General features: G+C 37.7%; 1 protein-coding gene and 1 long non-coding RNA gene across 7 annotated transcripts in view; one reads left to right on the top strand and one right to left on the bottom strand.

Moving 5' to 3' along the window:
* LOC309656204 (muscarinic acetylcholine receptor M5) overlaps positions 1–13381 on the top strand; it is a 340164-nt gene that overhangs the window by 55410 nt on the left and 271373 nt on the right. The gene's annotated exons all lie outside the window — the stretch shown is intronic.
* LOC309656284 overlaps positions 1–13381 on the bottom strand; it is a 374358-nt gene that overhangs the window by 335947 nt on the left and 25030 nt on the right. Inside the window, exons 5-8 of one of the 6 annotated variants that reach the window (XR_014261239.1) lie at positions 12280–12448; positions 10956–11059; positions 8763–8937; positions 1633–1720 (exon numbers count right to left, since the gene is read on the bottom strand). This is a non-coding gene — a long non-coding RNA (uncharacterized lncRNA). Of the gene's footprint in view, positions 1–1632; positions 1721–8077; positions 8938–10955; positions 11060–11849; positions 12189–12266; positions 12449–13381 lie in introns of those variants that run through there. The other 5 variants (XR_014261240.1, XR_014261243.1, XR_014261244.1 and 2 more) reach the window with 5 other exon arrangements.

Genomic DNA, 13381 nt, shown 5'->3' with positions numbered 1-13381 from the left:
GGGGGAAGGGATTCAAGAGGCTTTCACTGAATCCCCGCACGAATTGCAGCTGAACCTCCATGGACTTGAAAGGTTGTCCAGCAGCTACTTGCTCCACCAATCTCTGCCATACTCTCTTTGTGGGCCAGATTCCTTAGACTGTTGATTCTGCTTACCTGGGGCTCAGGATCAGCATACCGCCTTCTCTGATACAGTACCACCCAACTGACTGGCTCAAGTCCCACCCTCAGTCCAACCAGCTGTGGATGGGAAGGCAGGTCCATCCAGGCCTGTGAAGAGACAAGTGCAAAATGAAATTTTTCTTTCTTGTGTATAATGCACAAGATACCATGACAGCAATGATTGTAAGGAAGCTTTTCTTACATATCTTCTCATGGTCCCTTATGAATCACCTCATAACACTTTTAGAATGATTCCATTTCTTAATCTTCATGCCAAATTTTCATGATCACTTAATTCTGAAGATTTTCTAATTTTTTTTTACTACAGTTATTTAGAAATATGCTTTAAAATATCCAAATATATGTAGTAGGAGCTCACTGAGTGGGATTACTTTATATATACATATATACATATTTTCCATATATATCTATGGAAAATTTTGTTTCAATATTACCTAAGGAGGTACAGATACAAATCTTCAGTCATTACTAGTTCATTAAATTTTAGTGGAATTAAATGCCTTGTGAAAGTTTTCTATTGGAAATGCTGTGCCCAGATAGTTTTTACGGCTCTACCCATTCCTCATGTTTACCACTTGACATTATTAATTTACTTCTCCCTCCCTCTTCTCAGGTTTGCCCAGGCTGGCTCAATGCTATCAGACTGAAGCCGTTGTGAAAGGCTTCAATTCCCTATGCTCCCATGATAAAGCTGTGTTACTGTGGGAAAGGAGATAAGCTAATACATGGTGCTACTTGGGAGAGGGGGGATTTTTATCTAAAATAGCTATTTTAGTATTTCATCATCTTTTTTTCAGGAATATTAAAACAATGTTCATAATTTATAGGCAACATCTGAATTTTGCAAAACCTACCCTCAAGTTCTCCTAAATAAACACTTGTACCAATTGGATACTCTCATATACTTTTCAAATTAAAAAGTAATTGACTCTGATGACAATAATCACACCTAAAATGCTAAAAGGAGAGCACAACTAGGTCCTGCCTCAACATACTCTTTGAACAACACTAAAGCTTCTGTTGTGTTCCCTATGGTTAGTGCTTAGCAGAATTTTTGTTGGGTTAAAATACAAAATGCATATGTAAACCAGCCTAAAAGGTGAACCTTTTGCCCAATTTTTAAAGAACTGATTGTAACCATGCAAAAATATGACTATATGTGACCTGGAAGGCAATTCTAAAAAATGAAAATAGTTGTTTTAGTTTTTTCTTTAGGATATTTAATAAAAATATTTTCAATAGATTTTTTTTAGTTGAACACTAAAAAAAACCCCAAACTTTCTGAAAGTTTGAGTAACTACTTAAATGAAAAAGGTCTTCTTTATCATTCACCTCATCAGGACCTCGAAACTCTTCCAGCTACTGAAAAGTATGCTGAATGGTTGCTTCCTCTCTCTGGTCAGAGGAAACATAAGAAAAAAAATGATAACAGACTTTACTACTCTGGGCATGTAAACCTCACAAGCAAAAACTGGTGGAGCTCAGGAAGGCACTGCATTCTTTTGATCATGATCTTGAGCTTCAAATCACACTTGAAACTAGTTAAAAGGGGAAAACGAAAGAGAAGAAATGTAATAACTGTTAGTTTTAGTACAAAAAAGACAAGTCTAAGAGGATACAAATAATAACAAATTCAAACAATGTGTGAATACACAATACATACTAAAAACCTATCATGAAAGTATGATGGTCAAGAACTCTCTCAGTAAAAGGTCAGACAAAAACTAGAACAAATGATCATGAATTCTAGTAGTTCTGGGGCTGAACAACCTACTCATTTAAACAAAAGGGATCATCACAAAAGCACAGGTATTAAAAAATATTACATGAAAGGCAGCCATCATGAGTTATCTTTTTAAGTGTCGTGTGGACCATCACATTAAAAAAACTGGAGTCTTTCAACACCCCACAACACACAGAAATCGAAAGTCAGACATATGGATCTGACAGGATAGGATACAACCGTTACAAACTCTCACTACAGAAGAATGGACACAGGGTATAATTAACCAAGTAGCCAAATTAATACAAACAGCCAGTAAACCCACCAGTAAATCAAATGAATACAAAATAAAACAAAATGTGGTTATTCTCCTATCAGATTAAGCCAAGCCTTTAAAATGTGTATACCCTTTTGATCCAACAACTCTCTTTCTAAGTATTTAACCAAAAGAAATAGTCAGAGATATAGGCAAGGATACATATCAGAGTACTACTTGGAACTGAAAAACTGGACATAGCTTATATACAAGAATGGATAAGCTATGTGTACTGTGGCATGTTCATATAATGGAACACTGAACAGTCACAAAAAATGATGCAGTAGATGCAAATTTACTGACTTGCTAAGATGTTCACACTAAATTAACTGAAAAAAGTTATGAAATTTGGAGTAATCCCACTTGCATGAAAAAGGGAGAGGTACTCATTTTTGTAGTTTTACACTGTTTTAAAAGTGCTACAAGCCAGTGTTTGTGTGAGGCAGGCTTCACATCCACTGTTGGGGTGGACTACAAATTGGCATAGCATTTCTGGATGGTAATTTGGCAATGTGTATCCAAAGTCTTAAAAAGGCAGAAGCAAAAAGAACTATAATCCTGCAGCCTGTGGAACAAAAACCACATTCACAGAAAGATAGAAAAGATGAAAAGGCAGAGGGCTAGGTACCAGATGAAGGAACAAGCTAAAACCCCAGAAAAACAACTCAATGAAGTGGAGATAGGCAACCTTCCAGAAAAAGAATTCAGAATAATGATAGTGAAGATGATCCAGGACCTCGGAATAAGAATGGAGGCAAAGATCAAGAAGATGCAAGAAATGTTTAACAAAGACCTAGAAGAATTAAAGAACAAACAAACAGAGATGACCAATACAATAACTGAAATGAAAACTACACTAGAAGGAATCAATAGCAGAATAACTGAGGCAGAAGAACGGATAAGTGACCTGGAAGACAGAATGATGGAATTCACTGCTGCGGAACAGACTAAAGGAAAAAGAATGAAAAGAAATGAAGACAGCCTAAGAGACCTCTGGGACAACATTAAATGCAACAACATTCGCATTAGGGGTGCCAGAAGGAGAAGAGAGAGAGAAAGGACCAGAGAAAATATTTGAAGAGATTATAGTCGAAAACTTCCCTAACATGGGAAAGGAAATAGCCACCCAAGTCCAGGAAGCGCAGAGAGTCCCATACAGGATAACCCCAAGGAGAAACACGCTGAGACACATAGTAATCAAAGTGGCAAAAATTAAAGACAAAGAAAAATTCTTGAAAGCAGTAAGGGAAAAACGACAAAAAACATACAAGGGAACTCCCATAAGGTTCACAGCTGATTTCTCAACAGAAACTCTACAAGCCACAAGGGACTGGCATGATATACTTAAAGTGATGAAAGTGATGAAAGGGAAGAACCTACAACCAAGATTACCCTACCCGGCAAGGATCTCATTCAGATTCGATGGAGAAATCAAAAGCTTTACAGACAAGCAAAAGCTAAGAGAATTCAGCACCACCAAACCAGCTCTACAACAAATGCTAAAGGAACTTCTCTAAGTGGGAAACACAAGAGAAGAAAAGGACCTACAAAAACAAACCCAAAACAATTAAGAAAATGGTCATAGGAACATACATATTGATAATTACCTTAAACGTGAATGGATTAAATGCTCCAACCAAAAGACACAGGCTTGCTGAATGGATACAAAAACAAGACACACAAATATGCTGTCTACAAGAGACCCAATTCAGACCTAGGGACACATACAGACTGAAAGTGAGGGGATGGAAAAAGATATTCCATGCAAATGGAAATCAAAAGAAAGCTGGAGTAGCTATACCCATATCACATAAAATAGACTTTAAAATAAAGAATGTTACAAGAGACAAGGAAGGACACGACATAATGATCAAGGGATCAATCCAAGAAGAAGATATAACAATTATAAATATATATGCACCCAACATAGGAGCACCTCAATACATAAGGCAACTGCTAACAGCTATAACAGAGGAAATCGACAGTAACACAATCATAGTGGGGGACTTTAACACCTCACTTACACCAATGGACAGATCATCCAAAATGAAAATAAATAAGGAAACAGAAGCTCTAAATGACACAATAGACCAGATAGATTTAACTGATATTTATAGGAGATTCCATCCAAAAACTGCAGATTACACTTTCTTCTCAAGTGCGCACAGAACACTCTCCAGGATAGATCACATCTTGGGTCTCAAATCAAGCCTCAGTAAAGTTAAGAAAATTGAAATCATATCAAGCATCTTTTCTGACCACAACGCTATGAGATTAGAAATCAATTACAGGGAAAAAGACGTAAAAAAGACAAACACATGGAGGCTAAAGAATACGTTACTAAATAACCAAGAGATCACTGAAGAAATCAAAGAGGAAATCAAAAAATACCTAGAGACAAATGACAATGAAAACACGATGATCCAAAACCTACAGGATGCAGCAAAAGCAGTTCTAAGAGGGAAGTTTATAGCTATACAAGCCTACCTCAAGAAACAAGAAAAATCTCAAGTAAACAATCTAACCTTACACCTAAAGGACCTAGACAAAGAAGAACAAACAAAACCCAAAGTTAGCAGAAGGAAAGAACTCATAAAGATCAGAGCAGAAATAAGTGAAATAGAAACAAAGAAAACAATAGCAAAGATCAATAAAACTAAAAGCTGGTTCTTTGAGAAGATAAACAAAATTGATAAGCCATTAGCCAGACTCATCAAGAAAAAGAGGGAGAGGACGCAAATCAATAAAATTAGAAATGAAAAAGGACAAGTTACAACAGACACTGCAGAAATACAGAGCATCCTAAGAGACGACTACAAGCAATTCTATGCCAATAAAATGGACAACCTGGAAGAAATGGACTAATTCTTAGAAAGGTATAACCTTCCAAGACTGAACCAGGAAGAAACAGAAAATATGAACAGACCAATCACAAGGAATGAAACTGAAACTGTGATTAAAAATCTTCCAACCAGGCTTCCCTGGTGGCGCAGTGGTTGAGAATCTGCCTGCCAATGCAGGGGACACGGGTTCGAGCCCTGGTCTGGGAAGATCCCACATGCTGCGGAGCAACTAGGCCCGTGAGCCACAATTACTGAGCCTGAGCGTCTGGAGCCTGTGCTCCGCAACAAGAGAGGCCACGACAGTGAGAGGCCCGCGCACCATGATGAAGAGTGGCCCCCACTTGCCGCAACAAGAGAAAGCCCTCGCACAGATACGAAGACCCAATGCAGCCATAAATAAATAAATAAATAAAAATTTAAACAAAAAAAAAAAAAAAGAAAAATATCCCCTAGGAATCTGAAAACAAAGACTAGATTCCAAAATAATTACTGTGAATGTACAGGGAGCATATCTCTTTAAAAAAAAAAAAAATCTTCCAACAAACAAAAGTGCAGGACCAGATGGCTTCACAGGTGAATTCTATCAAACATTTAGAGAAGAGCTAACACCCATCCTTCTCAAACTCTTCCAAAAAATTGCAGAGGAAGGAACACTCCCAAACTCATTCTATGAGGCCACCATCACCCTGATACCAAAACCAGACAAAGACCCTACAAAAAAAGAAAATTACAGACCAATATCACTGATGAATATAGATGCAAAAATCCTCAACAAAATACTAGCAAACAGAATCCAACAACACATTAAAAGGATCATACACCACGATCAAGTGGGATTTATCCCAGGGATGCAAGGATTCTTCAATATACGCAAATCAATCAATGGGATACACCATATTAACAAATTGAAGAAGAAAAACCATATGATCATCTCAATAGATGCAGAAAAAGCTTTTGACAGAATTCAACACCCATTTCTGATAAAAACTCTCCAGAAAGTGGGCATAGAGGGAACCTACCTCAACATAATAAAGGCCATATATGACAAACCCACAGCAAACATCATTCTCAACGGTGAAAAACTGAAAGCATTTCCTCTAAGATCAGGAACGAGACAAGGGTGTCCACTCTCACCACTATTATTCAACATAGTTCTGGAAGTCCTAGCCACGGCAATCAGAGAAGAAAAAGAAATAAAAGGAATACAAATTGGAAAAGAAGAAGTAAAACTGTCACTGTTTGCAGATGACATGATACTATACATAGAGAATCCTAAAGATGCCACCAGAAAACTACTAGAGCTAATCAATGAATTTGGTAAAGTTGCAGGATACAAAATTAATGCACAGAAATCTTTTGCATTCCTATACACTAATGATGAAAAATCTGAAAGAGCAATTATGGAAACACCCCCATTTACCACTGCAACAAAAAGAATAAAATACCTAGGAATAAACCTACCTAAGGAGACAAAAGACCTGTATGCAGAAAACTATAAGACACTGATGAAAGAAATTAAAGATGATACCAACAGGTGGAGAGACATACCATGTTCTTGGATTGGAAGAATCAACATTGTGAAAATGACTATACTACCCAAAGCAATCTACAGATTCAATGCAATCCCTATCAATTTACCAATGGCATTTTTTACGGAACTAGAACAAATCATCTTAAAATTTGTATGGAGACACAAAAGATCCCGAAGAGTCAAAGCAGTCTTGAGGGAAAAAAACGGAGCTGGAGGAATCAGACTCCCTGACTTCAGACTATACCACAAAGCTACAGTAATCAAGACAATATGGTACTGGCACAAAAACAGAAACATAGATCAATGGAACAAGATACAAAGCCCAGAGATAAACCCACACACCTATGGTCAACTAATCTATGACAAAGGAGGCAAAGATAGACAATGGAGAAAAGACAGTCTCTTCAATAAGTGGTGCTGGGAAAACTGAACAGCTACATGTAAAAGAATGAAATTAGAACACTCCCTAACACCATACACAAAAATAAACTCAAAATGGATTTGAGACCTAAATGTAAGACCGGACACTATAAAACTCTTAGAGTAAAACATAGGAAGGACACTCTTTGACATCAATCACAGCAAGATCTTTTTTGATCCATCTCCTAGAGTAATGGAAATAAAAACAAAAATAAACAAATGGGACCTAATGAAACTTCAAAGCTTTTGCACAGCAAAGGAAACCATAAACAAGACGAAAAGACAACCCTCAGAATGGGAGAAAATATTTGCAAACGAATCAACGGACAAAGGATTAATCTCCAAAATAGATAAACAGCTTATGTAGCTCAATATTAAAGAAACAAAGAACCCAATCCAAAAATGGGTAGAAGACCTAAATAGACATTTCTCCAAAGAAGACATACAGATGGCCAAGAAGCACATGAAAAGCTGCTCAACATCACTAATTATTAGAGAAATGCAAATCAAAACTACTATGAGGTATCACCTCACACCAGTTAGAATGGGCATCATCAGAAAATCTACAAACAACAAATGCTGGAGAGGGTGTGGAGGAAAGGGAACCCTCTTGCACTGTTGGTGGGAATGTAAATTGATACAGCCACTATGGAGAACAGTATGGAGGTTCCTTAAAAAACTAAAAATAGAATTACCATATGATCCAGCAATCCCACTACTGGGCATATACCCAGAGAAAACCATAATTCAAAAGGACACACGCACCCCAAATTTCATTGCAGTGCTATTTACAATAGCCAGGGCATGGAAGCAACCTAAATGCCCATCGAGAGACGAATGGATAAAGAAGTTGTGGTACATATATTCAATGGAATATTACTCAGCCATAAAAAGGAACGAAGTTGAGTCATTTGTTGAGACGTGGACAGATCTAGACACTGTCATACAGAGTGAAGTAAGTCAGAAAGAGAAAAATAAATATCGTATATTAACGCATGTATGTGGAACCTAGAATATGGTACAGATGAACCGGTTTGCAGGGCAGAAATTGAGACACAGATGTAGAGAACAAACGTATGGACACCAAGGGGGGAAAACCGCGGTGGGGTGGGGATGGTGGTGTGCTGAATTGGGCGATTCGGATTGACATGTATACACTGATGTGTATAAAATTGATGACTAATAAGAACCTGCAGTATTAAAAAAAAAAGTCTTAAAAATATGTCACACTTAGTCATTCCACTTCTAGTACCTTATTCTACAGAAGTAATCCCGATGGACACAGAGACGTATATACAACGTATTCACATTGTTTCTGACAGGGAAAAGCAAACTGTGTAAATCTAATTGCAAAGAATTGATTAAACTATGGGACATCAATATGATGGAATACTACATGATACATCATTAAGTGAAAAAAGCAGGAATATGAAATAGCAAGTATACTACAATTCTATTTTTGTAATCCCTAAGTGTACAAACATATTTATAGAAAAATAAAAGACTGAAAGTGTATGCACCAAAATGAACAGTGATTATGTCTGGGTATTAAGATTATAGGTAATTGTTCTCGTGTTACTCTGTATTTTCTGTAAAGAATATATGCAACTCTTAGAGAAAGTCTAAATGCAAAATAAAAGCTATCAGTAAAATGAGGCTTTAAAAAAAATCCTATCACAATAGTATCATGCCAAAAGCTAAGCATATATCATATTAAAAATTCAATATTTTCAATTTTAGAATTTACCTCTAAGCCACAAATCCTCACTAAGAGATTCTGCCAAAGCACTTGCACCCAGGTCACCAATGAACGTGTTGCAGTTCAGAGTGATGTGCCTCAAACCAGCCATAGAGTCAAGATCAGGTCTCCTGGAACGAAGACTCTCAGCCCAGGTTTCTTCATGCCTTCTGGTAGTCTGATACTTCAAAGATTTAATGGGATGAAATTACGATGCTTGAATAAGGAAACAGGGTGTGCCTACTGAGTATGGTTTATTATGTCAGAGATTTACACACACACATATCAAGCATATATGCCAGGAGAATCAACCTGAGAAATTAAACAGTCAGTTCTGGTTTACGAGTCCAGTGACCCCGATTCTAGTCGGTCAGTGATTAGATTCCAGCCACTGGATGACCTGCTTTTGAACAGTTATGTAAAGTTGGACAATTCAATTACAGTCTATGAATTATTTTCCTTATCTTCTAAGTCAGGGAACTGGTTCTAAATTCTATCATTGCTGAGGCTCTAAATTTCATCATTCTGTCCTCCAATGGTCTCCAAACACCTGACTGGGCAACCCATAAGAAAACTTTTTAATATGCATCTTATTTTTTAACAAATTATATACACGAAGTTCTATACATATAATGTATGTACATTATAAACTACACAGATATTTTTAAAATGATACAAAGCTAAATAGGTTCTAATATTTTCTTTTCCTAACTCCTAAGGCATTATTTTATTATTTTTAAAAAATATTGATTTATTTGTTTATTTGTTTGTTTGGCTGTGCCGGGTCTTTAGTTGCAGCATGCCGGATCTTTTAGTTGTGGCATGTGGGCTCTTAAGTTACGGCAGGCACGTGGGATCTAGTTCCTTGAGCAGGGATCGAACCCAGGCCCCCTGCATTGGGAGCACAGAGTCTTAACTGCTGGACCGCCAGGGAAGTCCCAGGCATTATTTTTAAAACTATACTTACAAAATGGATCTCACATGCTCCCAAGGGTATGCACACCAACTTTAGAGGCCAGGACTATGCACAGCCAGTCAGATGCGCCTTGGGAAAATAGTGGTTTGACATTTAACCGCAAGTATTGTCTTAAAGACATTCAATTCTTTATATTCATAAAATAAAGTTTGGTAATAGGGAACACTGACTTTAAATGGAAAAAGTCTTGTTACATTCTTGAAAAACTAAAAGACTCAAAGTGCCTTTGATACTCTAAAAGGAAAATCATTAGTGTCATTTTTCTATTAACAATAACTTATAAAAGCTCCAAGCAGAAATAACACCAATCACTTACACAGTACTTAGTATGTGCCAGGCACTATTTATACAAATGAGTTCATTTAAACCTCATAATGAGGCATAGACGTTAAGTGATTTGCCCATGGTCAAATGCTATGAAAAGGGAGAAAGGGAATTTGAACCTAGGCCATTTGGCTTCGGCACCCAACTTCTTGACTGTTTTCTACCCCAGGGGTTAATGGACTTGCCCTGTATAGGCTCAAAGAATTTTTCAATTTTTCAAATCTAAATTTAAACATTTCCAGCTTTCTGGGCTTTACAGTTTCTGGTGTAACTACTCTGCCCCACTGGTGTAGGGTGAAAGTAGCCACAACTACCATGTAAACAATGGGTGCGACTATGTTCCAAAAACACTTTCTTTACAAAACCAGGCGACGGGCTGGATCTGGCCCACCAGCCATAGTTTACCTATCCCTGATCTGCACCATCAAACTATTAAAAAGGCTTCATGTCAAATTATTAAATAACTTTAGGCCTAAATACAGTCATTATAACCACTGTAAAGTTGTTAAGGCATTATTTTTTTAAAAACTGTATTTACAAATTGCTGATGTAGTGATTTTTATGACTTTATAAACTACAGCAGCTAATAAACACTTGATTCATTTAAGTCTTCAAGACTATAATGGCATACTTTCTTCACAGTATCACAATCAAAGTTTTCAGTAACTAAACATACATAAAAGTATTATTATGTATTATATATTAAATCTCTTATTTCTAAAATTAAGTGGACTATCTTTACTAAATGGTAGAATCCCAAACTGAAAACTGGTCATATTCTTTCAACAAAACGAAAGCTGCACTCACATGTATTAAAAGACAAAAATTAACTGCCATCTGTATCAGTATGTTAATGTGCTTCAATCACATATGTTTTCATGGAAGTTTAAACATAAAATCACCTTTAAGATCTTGACCATGTGATCTGCTCCCTGCCATTTCAGATTACAGCCCGTGAAGTCTACTGTCTTAAGAGTGATAGAGTTCCTTATACCTTGACAAATAACTGAAAGGAAAAAAAAAAACCACACACACAATAAGATGAAGAGCCTATACATTTGTCAGTCTTAATTTACTTGCTTTTCTTAGGTCAATTGGAGGTTTATAGCCACATTCTTAAAATCATTAACTACAATCTTCCCAAACAGGTAACTGACGAACAGATGCATTCTAAAACTTGTCAGTAACAAAGTGTTATTCCACTTTACAGCAACAGTTTAATTCTATTTAGATACTAAAACTGAATACACTGAATACTGGAAACTTTATTCCCAACCACTCAGTAAAGTAGTACGTACCTTTTGAGACATAGGAAAAAAAAGAAAAACCTAAAAAGCATAAGACTCTTCCTATTTTCATTTCCAATGATACTTCCCAACCTTGATGATCAATCAGTGATTTAAATGTCAACTATAAACCCAGTATGTTATGAGGTGCTATGCAGTATACTAGAGCAACATGAGAGAGAGGACCTCAAACCCTCTGTTCCCTCAAATTGAAAGGCAGGCTTCCTGACCCCTCCAGGCCACTACTGGACACAGGGAACACACACTAATGTTTCAGGACCCCAACCAACAGTCACCTGCTTTGTGATTACTTTCATGACACACCCCCCACCAACATCACTGACTTTGCTGCTCCTACGGGACATTACATATATTTCCTATTTTAACACATACCACAGTGCATTATAATTACGATTGCAGATAGATGTTCTAACAATTTAAAGATAATGATGACTTTTTTGCTCTTTACATCTTGCTATTTCCCTTCTCATATTTCTTGAAGAGAAACCATAAAAATATAAACAAACACAAAAAACAGAAAATATACAAAACGTGTGCTTTGCAGCTTAACACAAACTTAAGTAAAATTAGTTCTGACAGTATCCAGCATGACAAACTTCCATGGTACAAATGAGAATGGACCAAGGTTTGAGCAGGTACAGGAGACAATCCAGGCATGAACAACACCAAGAAAAGGTAGACAGGAAGTAACATGGTGTGTAGGAAATCACGAGACCAGTCTGATGGGAAGAGACTTAAACAAGACTGAAACTCACTTTCTAAACCTCCATCTCCAATTGGACAATTCGCAAGACACAGGTGCCCCAAAGTGGCCGATTTATTCAATCCCTTTAATGGGGAGGAACAGTTTAAAATTTTACCCGTTTAGTTTGCCACAAAAGCAACTATCAAATGTTGGCAGGACACAATGAAGGCTTACCTTTGTTAACGTAGTTTAGTCTCTCTCAGAACTAGCCCATTTAGCTCCAGGTTCCTTAGCACACCCGACGCACTTACACAGCATTTAAGAGCTTTACACAACTGCAAGGTCACATCTTTATTTCTTATTGCAGGAACACAACTTCTGGAAACTTTATTTCTGTCAGAGCCTAAAGCAAAATTATTGTAAAATGAGTGATTTAAACCATACATTTTATCACCGTTAAAAAGCATCTAAAAAGAAAAAAAAGCATCTGCTCTGTGCTAAGGATTAGAAACGACCCCTGCCCTTAAAGCCTCATTAAGGAGGGACATGTATAAACTCAAAATTTCAATCACATGAGATAAAGAAGCATAACCTTTATGCACAGAGGTTCCTATGGAGGCAAAAAGTTATATCTAAGTGACGGCTTCATGATAACCCTGAAGTACAATCGAGAAAGATGAGGCTATGCAGAGTTGGAGGAGGAGGTGCAGTAACTGCAGAGGGAGCACCTGTGCAAAGACACTCCAGCCTGACACCTGCTGGGCACTGTAAATACTGCAGGTGGGGATGACTAAAGGCCAGGGGTCCAAGTGTGAGAAGGGACAGAAAATAGAGATGTGGGTCGAATCAAACCTGGGAGAGAGCATGGCTTGTATCCCACAGGTGATGAGCCCTGGGGCTACCACTGGCTGAGTAAGGGTGCCTCCGCTGATTTAGAAAAAGGTGCCCCGCTGCTGAAGGACCAATTAGATAAAGGGAGTGATCCCCAAAAGCTCCCCTTCCTCAGGGCCAAAGAGCCCCAGGAGGCTTGGCCGAGCACAGTTCAGACTACACGCCTCTGTGCGGAGCACACGCTGGGCGGCTAGTATGCACTAACTCTGTGTGGGCAAGCCATTAGCAGCATTATTTTAGGCGTATCTTTTCATGTTAGAAGATCACTCAACCCGAGTAGGCAGACGAACTTAGAGGAACTGAGTCCAGGGGCCGCGAAACCACCCGGGAGCTTCTGCCATAGTCCAGGCAAAATGGAATGTGGATGAAGAAGCAAATTTAGGAGGAGGCCAAAATCTACAAGCTAGGCCCACTGGATGAAAGACATAAAGAAAGTTCAGTGAAG

The sequence above is a fragment of the Balaenoptera physalus genome (genome assembly GCF_965194825.1).
Source record: "Balaenoptera physalus genome assembly, chromosome: 2".
Lineage (NCBI taxonomy): Eukaryota > Metazoa > Chordata > Mammalia > Artiodactyla > Balaenopteridae > Balaenoptera > Balaenoptera physalus.
Note: the sequence above shows the minus strand (reverse complement) of the source record. Positions and strands in the feature narration are given on the sequence as shown.